The 15,213-nt window shown below is 46.6% G+C and overlaps 1 protein-coding gene across 1 annotated transcript in view; it reads right to left on the bottom strand.

Annotated features, from left to right (window-relative positions):
* The window catches only part of NHEJ1 (non-homologous end joining factor 1), a 421,432-nt gene that overhangs the window by 250,534 nt on the left and 155,685 nt on the right, over positions 1–15,213 (bottom strand). The window lies entirely within an intron of this gene.

Here is a 15,213-nt window from a genome sequence, read left to right as displayed (position 1 = left end):
TATAATTCCCACCACTCCTTCAGAGATCCCCTGTGCTTATCCCATGCTTTTTGTCTCCGTCACTTCCCCTTGTTGGGTTTAGTCAATGAAGTGAGAATGAACTTAGATAAGGGCAGTGATGTTATCCTTGTTTCAAAAGTCATGTGATACAGTGGACCAGAATTTTTTGCTCTTTCACCTGAAGGAATTGGGAAGTAACACATTAGATTTGAGATAGTTTCAATAATTTTTGAAGCATTGCTCTTTTCAAGTGGAGTGGGGAAATGACATTTCATCATCCAGAACTATGATGTGTGATGTACCTCAGGGATCTCTTCTTCTCCCACCTTTATTTAACTTGCTCTTAGCTACTCTACCAAACCTGGTTTTAGAAAAGGGTATTACTTGATAATTTTATACCAACAATAAAAGGGTTTAGGCAGCTTTTAGTTAAGATTAATTATCAGACCTGATGAAATTTAAGCTGGCAGTCTGAGCACAGGTTAAAGGAGAACCCTGTAAAGTCGGAAGTCAGTTGGTTTGGTAAGTCTAAATCCAATCTTAAACTTGCCCCTCAAATGAAGGATTTTACTCTTTCCCTGGCAGAGGTAATGAACTTGGACAGTAGCCTGTCAATATCCAAACAGGTGTCTTCTCACAGGTCTGTTTTTAATGCCCTCCGTATGGCTCCTTTTTTTACTCAGGAAGAATTTGGTTATGCTGTCTTGTGCTCTAGTGCTATCTCAGGTGGAGTATTGTAATTCACTATATATTGGGCATTACAGATGTCAACCTGAAGCAAATCCAATTGCTCAGAACACAGCAGCAAGAGTTATCTTTGTGGCTTCCAAATGTCATCATGTATTTCCTTTGCTCTGTGTACTTTATTGGCTTTATCAGTGGAGAGAAGTAAACAGTGGAGTATAAACAGTATTTATAAATGATCTGGAAAAGAAGACAGCAAGTGAGGTGATAAAATCTGCAAATGACACAAAATTATTCCGAGTAGTGAAATCTGATCCAGAGTGTAAGAAATTGCAGGAAGACCTTGTAAGACTGGAAGATTGGGCATCCAAATGGAAGATGAAATTTAATGTGGATAAGTGCAAGGTGATGTACACAGGAAAAGTAACTCACATTGTAGTTACACGATATTAGGTTACAACCCAAGAAAAGGATCTGGGCATCATAGTGGATAATACTTTGAAACCCTCGGCTCGGTGTGTGATGGCAGTCAAACAAGCAAGCAGAATATTAGGCATTATTATGAAAGGAATAGAGAATAAAATGGAGAATGTATCACTCCATGGTGAGATACAGAGAACTGTGTGCAATTCTTGTCACCCCATCTCAAAAAAGATTTAGCTGAACTAAAACAGGTACAGAGAAAGGTGACCAAAATGATAAAGGGGATGGCCCGGCTCCCCTATGAGGAAAGGTGAAGAGGTTAGGGCTATTCAGCTTGGAAAAGAGACGGCTGAGGGGAGATATGATAGAGGTCTTTAAGATCATGATAGGAGCAGAATTGGTAAATGTGAATCGGTTAATAACTCTTTGAAATAATGTAAAAGCTAAGGGACTCCATGAAGATAGTAAGGAGCACATTTAAAACAAATCAGAGAAAAATCTTTTTCATTTAATGCATAATTCAGTTCTGGAATTCACTGCTGCAGTGTAGCTGGATTTATAAAAGATTGGACAGGTTCTTAGAGAAGTTCATAACTGCTACTAACCAGATAGGCTTGGAAAAAAGCCACTACTTATCCCTAGGCATTAGCAGCATAGGATTTATCTGCTGTTTGGGTTCCTGCCAGGTACCTGTAACCTGGATTGGCAACTGCTGAAAACAGGAGACTGGGCTTGATGGACCCTCGGTCTGATCCAGTATGGCAATTTCTTATGTTCTTATGATATAGAATTATGTTTAGATGCTCTGCCTTACTTTCAAGATTTTTTTCTAGAGGGAAGACTGATTATCTAGCAAATCTCTTGCTGCCACATGACCTACCCAGAGTTTTAAGATCTTCTCAAAAGAAGTTTTTAAGAATTCCCTCACCACGAGATTGTGTTTGAGGGTACCTACAGTACCTGAATGTAATAGAAACCTAGAAATGATGGCAGAAAAGGACCAAAGGATCCACCCAGTCTGCCCAGCAAGCTCATGCCAGTATCTGCCTTACCATGCAGGTTACCCCCATGCTTATCGGTTTCCCAGACTGTGAAAGTTGGGGCCCTCGTCGGTTCCTGTCTGAATCCAATTTTCCCTAACCCCTGTCGTGGAAGCAGAGAGCAATGATGGAGCCGCATCAAACGTATCAGGTTTAATGATTAAGGGGTAGATTTTCAAAGGGATACGCGTGTACCCCCCGAAAACCTACCCCAAACCCCGCCTGCGCGTGCCGAGCCTATTTTGCATAGGCTCGGCAGCGCACGTAAGTCCCGGGGCTTCCAAAAAGGGGCAGTCGGGGGGCGTGTCCGGGGGTGTGTGGGTGGTCCGGGGGCATGGTCGAGTGCCCCGACACAGCGGCCTGTGTCGGGGCCTGCCCCGCCGGCGCGCGTAAGTTACTACTGCCCGGAGTCAGTAGTAACTTCTCCGATAAAGTTGGGAGGGGGGGGTCGGTTAGGTAGGGGAAGGGAAGGTGCGGGGGGGGGGGGGGGTAGAAAGAAAGCTCCCTCCGAGGCCGCTCCGATTTCGGAGCGGCCTTGGAGGGAACGGGCAGCGCGCGCAGGGCTCGGCGCGTGCAAGTTGCACAAATGTGCACCCCCTTGCGCGCGCCGACCCCGTATTTTATAAGATACGCACGGCTACACACATATCTTATAAAATCCAGCGTACATTTGTTCGCGCCTGGTTTTTAAAATCTACCTCTAAGGGTAGTAAAAGTGCATCAGCAAGTTATCCCCATGCACTCTTTTCTTCAAATCCATCCTCGAGCCTTTAGGGATCTCAATATTTATCCCACGCCCCTTTGAAGTCCTTCACTGTTTTGGTCTTCACCACCTCCTCGGGAGGGGCCTTCCAGGCATCAACCACCCTTTTCCTAAAGAAATATTTTCTGACATTCATTCTGAGTCGTCCTCCCTGGAGTTTCATTTCATGACCTTTACGTCTACTGATTCCTTTCCAATGAAAAAGGTTTGATGATTGTGCTTCCCATTATTTCACTGTATTCATCAGATTTTATATAGTTTACTGTATTCATCTTATATCATCCAGTTTTAGTCCTGGAAATTCTCTCTCAGTTTATCTTTTGCCTTTTTTACCAGATTCACCTTATTTTACATTATCCATTTTCAGTCCTGTGCTTTATTCCCCCTGTATTTCAGTATATTTTACGTCTTGTATCTCAGTATATTTTTGCCCCATTTTTCAGTATTTCCTATGCCTTGCTACCCCTGGACCATCTAGCCGTTATTTATTAGTTACGCCACGTTTTGTCTGAATCCTCTTCCCTTGGGTATTTTAGTACCCTTTTTCCCGTGTTACCTTCCTTGTTCATATTAGCTTCTCCTATTATTCCATTTTACCCCTCCTCACCCCCCTTGTTCTTTGGTTCCTCTTACATTCCCTTGTTTCCCCCACCCTTGTTCTCTGTAATACGTTAAGTTATCTGAAAACCGATATGATGTACCCACGAATACCGGTAGAGAAAAGTTCTTAAATAAATTAAATTAAAATCTTTCAGGTATCTGAAGGTCTGTATCAGATCTCCCCTGCACCTCCTCTCCTCCAGAGGGTACATATTCAGGTCCTGTCTCCCCTGCACCTCCTCTCCTCCAGGGTGTACATATTCAGGTCCTGTCTCCCCTGCACCTCCTCTCCTCCAGGGTGTACATATTCAGGTCCTATCTCCCCTGCACCTCCTCTCCTCCAGGATGTACATATTCAGGTCCTATCTCCCCTGCACCTCCTCTCCTCCAGGATGTACATATTCAGGTCCTATCTCCCCTGCACCTCCTCTCCTCCAGGGTGTACATATTCAGGTCCTGTCTCCCCTGCACCACCTCTCCTCCAGGGTGTACATATTCAGGTCCTATCTCCCCTGCACCTCCTCTCCTCCAGGATGTACATATTCAGGTCCTATCTCCCCTGCACCTCCTCTCCTCCAGGGTGTACATATTCAGGTCCTATCTCCCCTGCACCTCCTCTCCTCCAGGATGTACATATTCAGGTCCTATCTCCCCTGCACCTCCTCTCCTCCAGGGTGTACATATTCAGGTCCTATCTCCCCTGCACCTCCTCTCCTCCAGGGTGTACATATTCAGGTCCTGTCTCCCCTGCTCCTCCTCTCCTCCAGGGTGTACATATTCAGGTCCTATCTCCCCTGCACCTCCTCTCCTCCAGGATGTACATATTCAGGTCCTATCTCCCCTGCACCTCCTCTCCTCCAGGGTGTACATATTCAGGTCCTATCTCCCCTGCACCTCCTCTCCTCCAGGGTGTACATATTCAGGTCCTGTCTCCCCTGCTCCTCCTCTCCTCCAGGGTGTATATATTCAGGTCCTATCTCCCCTGCACCTCCTCTCCTCCAGGATGTACATATTCAGGTCCTATCTCCCCTGCACCTCCTCTCCTCCAGGGTGTACATATTCAGATCCTATCTCCCCTGCACCTCCTCTCCTCCAGGATGTACATATTCAGGTCCTATCTCCCCTGCACCTCCTCTCCTCCAGGCTGTACATATTCATATCCTTCAGCCTCTCCTCATAAGTCTTCCAATGCTGACCCCTCACCAATTTTGTTGCTCTTCTTTGGACCTTTTTGAGATACGGGCACCATTACTGAACGCATTACTCCAGGTGAGGCCTCACCAAGGACCTGTACAAGGGGATTATCACCTCATTTTCCCTGCTGTTTATTCCTCTCTCTATACAGCCCAGCATTCTTCTGGCTTTAGCTAACGCCTTGTCGCATCGCTTCGCCACCTTCAGATCCCCAGACACTTTCACTCCAAGGCTTCTCTCCCAGTCCATGCACATTAGTCTTTCTCCCCCATCACATCCAGCTCTTTTGGATTCCCGCACCCCAGATCCATGACTCTGCACTTCTTGGCATTGAATCCCAGCTGCCAAATCTTCAACCACTCTTCCAGCTTTCTTAAGTCACTTTTCATTCTCTACTCCTTCAGGCGTGTCCTCGCTGTTTCAGATCTTAGTATCGTCCGCAAATAGACAAACTTTACCTTCTATCCCTTCCGCCAGATCACTCACAAAGATATTGAACAGAATCGGTCCCAAAACCGATCCCTGAGCACTCCACTTAACACCGTTCTCTCCTCAGAGTAGGTTCCATATACCATTACATGCTGTCTCCTGTCAATACCCTGGTACCCACTCCCAAGCTTCTCATTTTGTTCACGAGTCTCTTATGTGGGACCGTATCAAAAGCTTTACTAAACTCCAAGTAAATCACATCGAGTGCTCTTCCCTGATCCAATTCTCTAATCACCCAATCAAAAACATCAATCAGATGTGTCTGACAGGACCTTCCCCTGGTGAATCCCTGCTGCCTCGGGTCAAGCGACCCACTGGCTTGTAGAGAATGATCTTTTGAGTTTTGTGTGCAAACCATGCTGTATGATAAAGAAAAAGAGATGTATTTTATTATAGTGGATAAGTAAGGATCCCCCCCACCACTCTGGAGCAGTGATGTATCCAAACGCATAATCCCTTGCTCATGGAAAAGCAGTAAAAGGCAAATCACTTTTTCTGAAAGTATGGAACCCATACCTGGCTTCTTTGACTTCAAGAATCTGCAGCTTGATTGTAAACTCTCCTGTCTATTTCACAAAAGCCATCCATGAGGGGTTGTTGTTGAGGGAGGGGGAATGGGCTGGAGAGCATTATGGCCATGAAATTGAATTTATAAAATTACAATTTGAAATATTTGCATGTGAAGTTAGTTTGAACCGCTGATAAATGTAATGCTGTCATGTGACCAGGATGTCTTCTGTGCTCAATAAACAGATGTTTCCTAAAAACAGGCATCACATTGGTTACACGGGGTTTCAGGAATCGTGGCTGTTTTAAATGATAGGTTAATAATTTCATGTTTTAATTCTTTTAGAACTCTGGAGTGAATGCCATCCGGTCCTGGTACTATTTTACTCTTTAGTTTGTTAATCTGATCTATTTCATCCTCCACTGTCAAATATATTTGTATTGGTTGCTCAGAATTTCCACCCTTAAAGAATGTTTCAGGTGTGGGTACAAAAGAGCAAGGCAAAGAAACAATGGTTTTTCTATTTCCTTGTCCTCTCTGAGCACCCCTTTTGCCCCTTGATCATCTAGTGGCCCAAATGAGTGTCGCACAAGGTTTTTGCTTTGAATAATCTTATTGGTTTTTGCTTCACTAGCAAGTTTTTTCTCAATGTCTCTCTTGGCCTGTCCAACTAATGTTTTACATCTAACTTGTCAGCGCTTATTCTCTTGACTAGTTTCATCATTTAAGTCTGCTTCCCATTTTTTGGACAATGCTCTTTTAGCTATAACTGCCTCCTTTACCTCACCATTTCCCATGCAGTAGGTATTCTTCTCTTCTGCTGGGGGTTCTAATTTTTTCTAGTTTTCCTTATCTCTGCTGTTGGCTAAAGGATGAGGGGGTGTGTCTAAGTTATATACCAGGCAAAGATTTGCTAACAGGTGCTGAGGTCTTGGTCTAGATAGCTGAGAACTCCATATGAATAACTTCTGAAATGTATAATGCTAGATTTCCGAAGAACAGAGACTATGACAAAGCCAATTCAGTCTGCCCCATCTCCCTTTTCTGTTCAGTGTTAGTGCTGTCAGGAGCTGGATGTCTAACAGTGCAGCAGTGCTCTTATTTCTAGTTCCCAAATGTATATGCCATTTCCCATATTTCCACTACCTATGAGATCGATGTAATAAAACCCACACAACATTTTAGGACCAATGTTTCAGTGTGCACATTAAAACCATGAGGCCCCACTCAATGCAGTAAACTAATGGTATGCAAATCAAACCAGAGATACAAATCTGGGGTAAGCCCAAAATGTGGGCCAAACCAGGGTCAAAACTGACATGCAAAAAACCACAATAAAACTAGCAGTAAAAAAATGGCGCTAGTTTGAAAAATGCTGCAGTGTTCTCTATTGGTTGATAGGAGTGACCTAGGCAGGCCTGTGGTGTGATTGGTGGTGCACAGACGTCCATCTGTTTTTTTGGACACGCCGCCTTTCAGGGAAATAAAAGGTGGTCCCTTCCAGGGCCATTTTGTCTGTGCTGGGTGATGTTAGGCGACCTCTGGATTAGGAGTTGGTGGTTGTTCAGTTGCGATTGCTGAGAGGTGTCTTTTGCGCTGCGTGGTTTTCTCTTGCTGTTTCCCATCCTTTTGCCTGGGTTCTTGAGTGAATCTTTAGAGTGCATCAGATATTTTGTTTTGTGACTATCTGTCTTTTTGACCACTTTTGTGTTTAGGTTCCTGAAAAAGTGGAGTGGATGTTCATGGTTGTGGAGGGAGTAGAGCGTAACAGAGGGGAGTGAGTTGGGGAACAGATGAGTGTGACAGGCGGGTGAGTGATGACAGAGAGGATAGGAGGAGTGTGGTGCATGAGTCAATGGTGTGGGAGGACAGTGGCATGCGTGAGGTAGAGGGTACAGTTAGAGGAGGGAAGAAGGCGGGTGAAGGGGTCAGATCAGGGGAGAGGGGAGTAGTGCTCAAGGAGGTAGGGACCCCCATAATCATCAACTGGAAGCAATGAGCAGGAGGGAGCCTGTAGCTAACAGCTGGAGGAGAAGCAACATCAATGCAATGTGCTATTCACAGAATAAAAGCAGGACCTTCTGGTGCGATGGTTCTGCAAGAAGATTTATTTATTTTATTTATTTAACATTTTTTTATATACCGATAACCGTTTGCACATCGTATCGGTTTACAGTTAACTTAGAACTGATAGGCAAAAGGGCCTTTACATGGAACAGTAACTAAGATATCCACAAAGAACAAGAGGACGATCTGGGAGGGCATCGCCAAGGATGTCAGCAGCCTGTCAGTGATGACCAGGAGAGTGGATCAGCTGAAGCATCACTAGTGAGACACCCGGGCAGCTGGCACTGACTGAGATGCCCAAGTGCCGGACAGGAGGCGGCGCACCATGAGATGTGCAATTGACACCGGTGGAGGACCTGGTCTGGGGGGCTTTTCAGCGGGGTCCATATTGGCAGCACTGATACGGATGCTGTGGAAAGAGTAGGTGAGTACAGCGGGGAATGTATCTCTGGGGTGAAGAAGGCTGGCTGGGGGGGGGGGGGGGGATATAATAGTTTCTCAATACTGGGCTCCGATATGTCTTTTTGTTTTTTATTCCAGGGGATCATCAGCCAATGGACAGAATGGGCACAGCCGAAGGGAACCAGCCAGCATCTCAGGGGATACAGCTTCAGGATCCACCTCCCATGGGAACAGCAGAACAACCTACCAACAATCTGCAGCTTCCAAGCAAGACACTGGCACCCGATACTGTGAGATGGCTGAGCTCCACATCGTATAACCAGACACATCCAAGACAGACATCTAGGATGTACCACCAACACCTGGCACGAGCATGGGCAGCGTCAGTGTTCCAGATCTCGGCAGTGGCCCACCAACAGAGACACCACTGTCTGGCACTGATGCACTAATTGTGAGGCAAGGAACTCAAGAAAAGTGTGAGGGTGGAATGGGCAGCTACACACACTGAGATGGAAAGCACGAGCAAGGAAACGCAACAGCTGCGAGGGAGAGCGCTGCCGCAGTCAATGTGCTGGTGGATCGAGTTAGAGCTTCATCCCAAGACAATGGAAGTGTCCCACAAAGCCTTGACTCATTTATACGAGATATGAACAAGACCCTTACCCGTGCAATTGGGCTTGAGTTCCCCCAGGAGGTGAGCTCATTGTCTAAGTCTGAAATCACGGAACACAGCAACCCGCCCTCACAGAGCTCGAGATGGGAGCCATGGATGGAGGCCAGACTAGAACAATGCCCTTACACCTTTAAGAAAAGATTAAAGACATGGTTGTTTTGCGAAGCCTTTGCCCAACTTGGATGACCTGTCGGGTTCATGTCAGGCAGCATTGTTAGTTGAACCACATCGCCTGCAAGCCGCTTCTGAGGACTGACATACCATCAATGTTCTTCAGCTGTAATACTCTAACCCAGTTATCTAATTGTTATCCCCATTTTGTTAGTTCCAAGTCTTGATCTCCCTGTTCAATGTAATGCATCCTTGTGCAGAGGTTTTGTTAGAATGTAAACCGAGGTGATTTGTAACTTGTTACATGAATATCGGTATATAAAAATGCCAAATAAATAATAAATAAATATCCAAGAGGAAAATTCCCACTGCACTGAACCATCAATGAATCTCCTCTTCCTGACCTCACGCTGGACCACCAATGACTTTCTCTCAATTTTCTTCTATGACAGTTGCTGGCACACAGCTCTCCATCAGGTTTCCTGGGCACACCTCCCCTGCGATGTACAGCTGATGACGGTGTCAGAGCTGGACTCTTTGGCATTGTCCACTTTTATTTTTATGCCTCCGCCGGACTCCCAATGGCTATCCTTCCAGACATCTGTGGTTTGGATGTATAGACTCTCCAGTAACCCCAGCAGTCTTGTACTCAGGAAAACATCCGCTGCCTGCATGCCTGTCTGTGAATGGCTTGAACCAGGTCAGCCTATTCTTCTCAAACCCTCTTTTCTCCTTTATGCTAAAGCTTGTGCCACTCTAATACTTTAGCTCACCCACAAAATGTACCAAATCCATATGTAATCCATGTATACACAACACCACAATAGACTAAAATGGCCACCAGAAAAGTGACTTAAGTTTTACTCCTGCGCTGACCCTGGCATTGAAAGACACACTAAAATGTCTCCCTGCCAGCGTGCTTGTCTGCATTGCCCTGTAATAGCAATACTTTTGCTTACATGCGATTTGCATGCACTCACACTAAGCACACCATGGGTTTCTTAGTGCAGGTTTTTTCTGCACTAAAGCCATATTAAATGCCTGAGTAAGGTTAGTGCCAAAAAGCCATGCTAAAACTGGAGTAAAAACTAGCGATAGGCCCAGTGCAGCTTATTACATTGGCCCCTATGGAATGTGCTATACTTCCAGTTAGCCAGAAAGCACAGAATCTACGTGTCCATTTAGATTTTAGGCGGTCTATACATGCACAGATTAATTTGGTTTCCAGGACAGCCTTTGGGCAATTATAAGTGATTAGACCGTTGCAACCGCTCCAGGACTACATCTGATTTAGCTTTGATAGTCATAAGAACATAAGAACCTGCCATACTGGGTCAGACCAAGGGTCCATCAAGCCCAGCATCCTGACTCCAACAGTGGCCAATCCAGGCCATAAGAACCTGGCAAGTTCCCAAAAACTAAGCATTAATCAAGGCTTGATTATTGTAATGACTTGTACAATGATTTACTTAGTCCAAAATTCAGCAGTCCGGGTATTATCAGATCACAATGCTCCCGAGTTAGAGCCTTTATGTTGGGCCAGGAATAAGTTGGGCCTGATTATCTTTCAGACCTTGTCATGAGAAGCTTTGCTTGCACCCCCGAGACTAGGAACACAGCTGCCTGCCCAGCGAGATGCACCTCTAGCCTGAGTACTTACTTAGGATGCACCATCAACAGAGATTTACCTGTTGATTTTATCAGAGGAGTTTTAGAGTCTACTGAAGTAGGATTTTACCCGAGCCTGCTGAGAGGAACGAATTTGGGGAAGCTTTGAGTCTTCTTTATAAGTATGACAATTGTTCTCTTATTTATCCTTATTTTGTTAGATGGGTGGGATTTTAAGATATTTAGTGTGTTTTCATTTATTAAGGTTATCTTTGTGGTTTTTCTTATGATGTACGTCACTTTGGAAAAGCACTTTATAAATGCTAAGTGTAACCCGTACTTGAGGTATATGATATGTAACTAAAACATCCTCTGGCTCTGAATTCTTGGAAAGTTATTGTGGGGATCCCTTTACTGGACAAAGAGATGTTCCTCTCTGTGGCTGAACAGTTAACCACCGAAGTGTGTGGATTCTTCTTCCAACACCAAAAGCCTGGTAACCTCCTCCTCAGGTGAACCCAAACCCTGAAAGTCCAAACTGGATTGGGGGCTCCCACTTGCCAAAATGTATTTAAACATGAAAAATAGGATTTCTTGCGCAAAAATCAAACCAAAGCGTCAACAGCAAAGTTCACCGACAGGCGGCAAAATAAAGATATGGCAGTAATGCAATCTCCTTAAAGTTAACAGTAATTTGTAAGAGTAAATGATTCACTTACGCTCTTCAGGAAGCTGAGATACAGAATGAGGATTCCAATAGCTCTGAACTGCTTTATGTGAGTCCCCACGATCCTCAGGCCTAATCTCAGGGAAACCCACCCAGAGAGCGGGCACGGGACTGCAAGGTAGGAGTCTGGACAAGACAAGGGCCACACCCCTCGGATTCTGGGAGCCACTAAGTCGTTGTGCTGGCAGTACATGATAGTGAGTCCGTAAACCAAATTAGACAAGGCAGGCTGGACTGGAACAAGGCTGGACCCGGCTGGTAAGGCTTGGAAAGCAAGATACTGGGCAGGACCTGGAACTGACTGAGGAAAGGCAAGGCAGGGACAGAACTCAAGTACAGACAAGGGCTAAGCAAGGAAAGAATACAAGGGCTGGACTGGGCAGCTACAAACACAGACAAGGACAGGACTAAATAAGGCAAACTAGACAAGAGAACGTAGAAGCCCGAAGGCAATAAAGCAAGGGGCCTAAAAACACCAGCTACAGGGTATAAGACAGACCGGGCCTGAAGCCTTAAAGCAAGATGCAAGGCAGAATAGAAGGCAAGGTATGTCCAAAGGCCACAAGGCAAGGCAAGACAAGAAAAAGGTGCCAGGTCATGGAGCCAAGAGTGAGGGCATGAGAAGACCAAGGAGGTTCTGAGAAGGAAGGGTTAAATAGGGCTGGAGCTTGGGTGTGGTGCAGGTAGAGAGGAGGAGCTTGGCAAGGCAGGTGGCTAGACTCACTGAGGGCTCCTGGAGGCTAGGAGGCTGTACCACAGGGTTAGTCAGGCCAGCTGCGAGGAGATGGCTCCGATGGCTGGAAGCAGAGCTCATTAGAGCCTCTTCTGGTGAGGAGGCATCATCGTAGGAGTCAATAGGGTAGGATGAGGCTGCATAGCAGGCAAAATCCTAACATCTAGGAGAGTAGATGAGGACTCCCTCTCTATGGGAAAACTACTGGATTCTGCTCCCTGAGCAAGAAGCACAAGCTCTCACTGCAGGACTCATCCGTTACATCCTCCAGATGTCACTGATGGCATCATCAAAGCTTGAAGACACAAACCTTCCTATGCAACCCCTACTGCATGTTCAGCATGGGTTACAATAAAACACTCATAAAATCCAAATACATACAAAATAAAACATGAAAAAATAAAATACATCATAGAACAGTTACATAAAATGCCTTTAATGTCTTCCTAAACACCTTAATGTTACGTCCCCTTCATAGTTCTGTAGGTATAGGATTCCAAAAAATGGGGGTCGCATAGGAAAATGCCTGAGAGCATGTAGCTTGCAACCTGTAGTTCCTGAAGGAAGAAAGAACAAGCAGTCCTATTTCCAATGGGTAAAGGCTAATCCTGGTAGAGGTTAATGTCAATCACGCATAGAGACCTGGTCACATAAGTATGCAAGCAATACTGGCAGAAGGCGTTTCAGCATTTATACATATACTTCCAAATACATAAGCGTGCCATACTGGGGGTCAGACTGAGGCTCCATCAAGCCCAGCATCCTGTTTCCAACAGAGGCCAAAACCAGGCCACAAGAACTTGGCAAGATCCCAAACAGTAAACGCTATCACGCAGTGACAAGCAGCAGCCATTCCCTAAGAATACTTGGCTAATAAACAGTTTATGGACTCTTCCTCCGAGAACAGGTCCAAACCTTTTTTAAACCCAGCTCAGCTAACTGCCTTACCTGCATCCTCCAGCAATGAATTCCAGAGTTTAGTGAGAAACAATTTTCTCCTATTTGTTTTGAATGTGCTTAACCTCACGGAGTAGTCCCTTAGCCTTTGTGGGGCCCATATTCAGTAGTTTAGTTTAGTGGACAACTTATTTAAGCTACAGGTAGCCGGAGAACTTGTCCCATATATGCAGCAGGATAGAGCTCCCGCTGAATATTCATCCGACTAACCATATCTGGATAAGGTTACACATAACCGGATATCCTTTTTGAATAGCGCTGGCCATGTGTAAAGTTAATCAGCTATGGTTGGCCGAATAACTTGAGACTTAACCGGATCTGTTCAGAAGAGAGTTCAGCTTGCTGTACGTGCCCGGCTCTGTGTGCACTCCTGCAAAGACACACGTGCGTGGGAGAGGGAGCCCGTGCATCCTGAGAAATGGCCTTTTCCAGCCGCAGAGGCTTTGGGACTGCTCAGCGGTGCACGGCTGCCATTGCTGGGAGAACAACTGTCGGCAAAGGAGCTGTAGGAAAACTCTGAATAAGGCCTCATTCAGTCCGAGGCAAAACCCTGCTAAAGCACACAGAAATCCTTTGAGTAACATAAGCGAGGGGAAAGAGCCCTCTATAATTACCAGCAACTGGTACAGACGGCCCGTGCCCTCAAACGTGTAATGCTGGAAGCACTTTAAAAGGGGCTGCCGTACTGAAGGCCCAGCCTGGGGTTTTGCAAGGAATGCCGGCATGCAACGGATCCAGGCCTTTCAAAAATAATCCTGCAAAGACTGAAAAGAAAAAACAAGAAACCTCACTTTAATCGCTTTCCACCACTGGAACTAAAAAGCAAGGAGGAGGAGGAGGAAAAAGAACAAAATACACGTTTTCAATTAAAGCATAATTAGAAAGAAAACTTCTTTGGCTGTGACAGAGAGACATGAAGTGCTGACAGACTGACAGACACACTGAGAAAATGGGGGTGGGGGAGCCCGGGAATCCTCCGCTCCAACCTCAACAAAGGCAAACGCAAGGCTTCGGTCACTACCTCCACACGCACAGGCAAAATTACACATCCGGGAACACAGCAACAATCACATGGCAACCTCAGGAAGTCAGGGCACCCGGCCTGCAGCGACCCCTGCTATTCCAGTAGTGAGACCCTCACACACAGCTCTGCCCTGCAGCACCTCCTGCTATTCCAGTACTGAGACCCTCACACACAGCTCTGCCCTGCAGCACCCCCTGCTATTCCAGTACTGAGACCCTCACACACAGCTCTGCCCTGCAGCACCTCCTGCTATTCCAGTACTGAGACCCTCACACACACAGCTCTGCCCCCTGCAGCACCTCCTGCTATTCCAGTACTGAGACCCTCACACACAGCTCTGCCCTGCAGCACCTCCTGCTATTCCAGTACTGAGACCCTCACACACACAGCTCTGCCCCCTGCAGCACCTCCTGCTATTCCAGTACTGAGACCCTCACACACAGCTCTGCCCTGCAGCACCTCCTGCTATTCCAGTACTGAGACCCTCACACACAGCTCTGCCCTGCAGCACCCCCTGCTATTCCAGTACTGAGACCCTCACACACAGCTCTGCCCTGCAGCACCTCCTGCTATTCCAGTACTGAGACCCTCACACACACAGCTCTGCCCTGCAGCACCTCCTGCTATTCCAGTACTGAGACCCTCACACACACAGCTCTGCCCTGCAGCACCCCCTGCTATTCCAGTACTGAGACCCTCACACACAGCTCTGCCCCCTGCAGCACCTCCTGCTATTCCAGCACTGAGACCCTCACACACAGCTCTGCCCTGCAGCACCTCCTGCTATTCCAGTACTGAGACCCTCACACACAGCTCTGCCCTGCAGCACCTCCTGCTATTCCAGTCTTGAGACCCTCACACACAGCTCTGCCCTGCAGCGACCCCTGCTATTCCAGTACTGAGACCCTCACACACAGCTCTGCCCTGCAGCACCTCCTGCTATTCCAGTACTGAGACCCTCACACACAGCTCTGCCCTGCAGCACCTCCTGCTATTCCAGTACTGAGACCCTCACACACAGCTCTGCCCTGCAGCACCTCCTGCTATTCCAGTACTGAGACCCTCACACACAGCTCTGCCCCTCCTGCTATTCCAGTACTGAGACCCTCACACACAGCTCTGCCCTGCAGCACCTCCTGCTATCCCAGTACTGAGACCCTCACACACAGCTCTGCCCTACAGCACCTCCTGCTATCCCAGTACTGAGACC

This window comes from Rhinatrema bivittatum, chromosome 6, assembly GCF_901001135.1.
Source record: "Rhinatrema bivittatum chromosome 6, aRhiBiv1.1, whole genome shotgun sequence".
NCBI classification, from domain to species: domain Eukaryota; kingdom Metazoa; phylum Chordata; class Amphibia; order Gymnophiona; family Rhinatrematidae; genus Rhinatrema; species Rhinatrema bivittatum.
The sequence above is the reverse complement of the archived record's forward strand: the minus strand, read 5'-3'. Positions and strand labels throughout refer to the sequence as shown.